Source organism: Castanea sativa, chromosome 10, assembly GCF_040712315.1.
Source record: "Castanea sativa cultivar Marrone di Chiusa Pesio chromosome 10, ASM4071231v1".
Taxonomy (NCBI): domain Eukaryota; kingdom Viridiplantae; phylum Streptophyta; class Magnoliopsida; order Fagales; family Fagaceae; genus Castanea; species Castanea sativa.
In genome coordinates this window covers 16,386,428-16,390,800 of record NC_134022.1, presented here as the reverse complement: position 1 = coordinate 16,390,800, position 4,373 = coordinate 16,386,428, and positions in this window count along the sequence as shown.

Below are 4,373 nucleotides of genomic sequence, written 5' to 3'. Positions count from 1 at the left end.
AGGGTTTTGTGACCAAGAAACTTCAAGATCTTCATGTGTTAAAGAATAGAAGAACTTTGTAGCCAACCTCCTGCTCTAGTTGGTGATTGAAGTTGCGTACTGGGATCCGCACAATTGGTTAGTTAAGTACTGGGAGCCGTGCATTCAAAGGAGAGATTGTCACTACAGAATAAGTCCAATTGGGTCTTAGGGTAAGGGTTCAATTGTAGATTGGTATAAGGTATTGGGATTCCTTTACTTGTAACTGCTTGTTGTGATAATAGTGAATTCTCGGGAGTGGTGACCTTAAAATCACCCGGTGGGGTTTTTGCCGTGTTGGTTTTCCCCATTCGTAAACAAATCACCATGTCAATTTATTTTCCACTACACTTTAGTTTATTGGTGATTTGTTTATGGTACCACGCATTCTTGTATGTTAATTTGATTGATTAATAAACTTGGCTAATTAATCAATTAATTTATCACAAGGGGTCAATACATTTTTGGCCTTTTAGGTATGATAGACCCACGACAGTCAAATCCAAATGGGATAAGGCAGCTCTTGCTTTGGCAAATGCTAATAGCAAAGAAATTAACACTATTTTTTATGGTATGTCTATTGATAAATTTCACTGGATATCTCATGTGAAGATTGCCAAGGAAGCTTGGACAATTCTTGAGACTACCTATGAAGGTACCAAGAAAGTCAAGGACACAAAGCTCCAAATGCTTACCACCCGATTTTAAGAGCTCAAGATGAGTGAAGATGAGTCATTTGATTCATTCTATGGGAAGCTTACTGAGATCATGATTGCCAAGCTCAATCTCAAAGAGAAGATTGCGGATGCTAAGGTGGTGAAAAAGATTTTGAAGTCCTTACTGGAGAGCTTCCATACAAAGGTCACAATTATAGAAGAGAGCAAAGATTTGGATGAGATCAAGATTCAAGAACTCATTGGATATCTCCAAACATATGAGCTTGGACTACCTTCCCACAAGCCAAGCAAATCACTTGCTTTCAAAACCATCAAAGAGAGAATAGATGACTCCTCCGAAGAAGATGATGTGGAGAAGGAGGTAGCTTTCCTTGCAAAGAACTTTTGGAAATTTTTGAAGATGAAAAACAATGGGAAGTCTTTCAACAAAGGAAAGTTTTCATTCTCCAAAGGTGATAGGAAGTAGTTCAAGAAGAAAGATGGGAAGGATTCTTAATCCCCTCAAGGAATCGTGTGCTACGAATGCAACGGTCATGGACATCTCAAGAAGGAATGTCCCAACTATTTGAGAGGGAAGGGTAAAGTGTTTGCCACTACTCTTAGTGACTCCGAAAGCTCAAATTCAGACACGGAAGGATAGTGTGATAGTGATGGAAATTATAGAGCTTTCATGGCAATTACCTTTGTTGATTCTAAGGATGATTTGAGCAATTTGATTGGTGAACTTGGTGTGCATTCAGACAGTGAAGAAATTGAAGGTTTGGATGATGAGGATATGTGCCTCAATGAATGTGAGAAGAACCTTCAAGAAGTCTATGGTGCTCTACTAGAAGATTGTGGCAACTACGCCAAGGTTGCAAATAATGCCGTGAAAAAATGAAGAAGATTGAAGAAGAGCATAGGTGCACCCTTGTGCAACTTAAGGAAGCGAAGTGTGAAGTAGAAGGGCTTGAAGTAGAAGGGCTTAAGGGAGAATTGGTGGAAGCCTATTCTAAAATCAATTTTCTTGAACTTAAAATTATCCAAGCTAATGTCAAGGTTGAGCGCATCTCCACCAAGAAACTTGACAATGTGTTATCTTCACAAAAATTGTCACATGATAAGACCGGTTTGGGCTATACCGGTGAAGGAAGCTCTAGCAGCAAATCCAAAAATGAAGTGAGGTTCGTATCAGCCAAGAATCTAGAGAAATTCAAAGAGATGAAGCCTGAGATTAAGACCCCTGTTGTTGCAAAGAGAACCATTAATGCAAAACCAAAGGATAAAGAGAAGTCATTACCCAAAAATCAAAGGGGACCTCAAGTGAAGCATGTGTGTCATCATTGTGGCGTGCTTGGCCACACAAGGCCAAATTGTTTTATGCTTCATGCACTTAAGAAAGTTGATTCTATGCATGACCAAGAAAGTTCAAGAAGAATATCAAAGGGAGCACAAGTTAAGAGTGAAAGTGAGAGACAACTCATTGGAGACATTATGGAAATGTTGAAGAACTTCTCACTATGCCTTGCTAGCTTCACCCCGAGGTTTGAAAGTTATGTTGATCGTACCCCTCCATCTAAGGATCTCACCCAAAACACTTGTAAAGTGTGGGTGAAGAAGGGTACTCATGCATGATCACTCTCTATGCACATGCATAAATACTTCCAATGTTTTAGGGTCATAAGTTCATGCATCATGACATATATAATCTTCTTGTGTCATTGCTTCCAGTTTTTAGCATGCTTCTTTTCAAGTTTTTGTACTTGTTGTTTTTGTTGATCTTACTTGCTTTGTTTTTTAGTGTGTTGAAAAATTCAAAAACCATAAAAATTTGAAAAATCTCCAAAAAGTTTGATTGCTTGTGTTGTGTTTATCACATGTGAGTTTGGCCTAGTACCTTCGTACTAATGGCATAGTGCATTTACGAGCTTAACTTGTTATGTATACACATCTATCTTTGTGCAAAAAATATTGAAATCTATGTATGATTATTGTAAATCGATCTTCAAGCTTGCCATGAATGATTAGTCAATTGTCTTGTTGGTTTTGATTCATGCATAGACTAGTGCTTATACATCTTCTTGCTTTTTATGTTTTTGCTTTATAGCTCAACTAATGTCTAATCTCGAAAAGAGATAATGAGCTGCAAAAGCTGTCGCACATACTAGTATTTGACTATTAAAAAGGGAAAGCAACTTATATTGAAATGTATGGTGCCTCAAAAAGCCAAAGGTTTACTTTCAAAGTTGAAATATTTAAAATTTCAAGCATCGATCTCAAAATGAGATGTATTGTTCATGAATGATCAAATGTTATGATTTGAAAGAAGCCAAAAGAAAAGCTTCAAAGATATGTAATCATTTCTTGTGGGAGGTCATATATGTTCATTTCTATAATTGAGATAAACCACTTTACTTAGTACTAATTGTGTATGACTTAATTGAATTGGTCATTGAAGCTTCACCTAGACTAAGTACTATTCCACATTTGACACACAACACAAAAGTCTATTATTCAATGAATGCTTATTTCATGTGTGTGATTGTACATGATCAAATGTGATGTGTATACTCGATTGCTTGTCGATCAAACCCAAAAATATTTTTGAGTATTTTATATGTTTTTGAAAGTGTTTTTATGCTTTTGTGTTTTGAGTTTTTTTTTTTTTTCATATTGCATTTTCAATGTTTTCATCAAAAACTCATTCAAAGGCATTTTCGCGAGAAGCTTCTCCCGCAAAAATAAGATAGGCAAAAATGAAAAAACAAGAAATTCAAATAGAAACTTTCGCAAATGTCTCGCGAGTAAATCTTACCCGTGAAAAGTTTGTGCTTTAGAGGCATTTTTTGCGAGTAACTTCGCGAGAAGCTGTCCCGCAAAAAACGCATGTATTCAGTTTTTAAAGGGGTGAATATAACAGTTTTTCAAACTCACACCCTTTGCCTCCCTCAAGCCTCTCTCAACACTAAACCTATTTTCTCTCAAAAACCCAACCAAAACTCAAGAGAAATCTTCTCAAAATCATCTCTAAGGTATGTGTAATCAATCTTTTCTCCTTATTTCTTAAGTTTATGCCTGAAATTTTAGGTTTGGAGTTGAGTATATTTTTGAAAAAGGGTTGGGAAACTTCTTGCTTGTGAATTTTTTTTTTCAATTTCTTGATTGGGCTCTATCCCATTTGCTTTGTTTGTGTTTGTGTTGGCCCCTTGTGGCATTTTAACATGTATTTAGGCAAGATTTACATATGTTCATGTATTGTTTACATGTTAGTTGTGTTGGTGCATACCAAGTGTTTGATAAAATGCCCAAATGGCATTTTGGTGTTGTTTTGGAATCCAATAAGTACCAATCTTTGGAAATTACCATGATTATACATGTTTATCATGATTTGATCATTGGTTGTGTTTTTTACACACTTTGACCCAAATTTGCTTTGTCATGCCTTGATCATGCATCACATATGCACACCACATGCACACTTGATGCAAACACTTGTTCACTTGTCATGTTTTGCATATCACTCATGCTAGATAAATGTTGTTACATATTTAGCACTCATAACATGATCTTGTGACATTGTTTATGTTCTGTTTAGGACTTTGTAGTTTGTTTTATGGACTAACTTGGTACTAATTAAGTTTGTGTTCTTGTTTTGTGTTTTTGCACTTGTGCCTTTGTGTCTTGTGACTATTTTTGCAA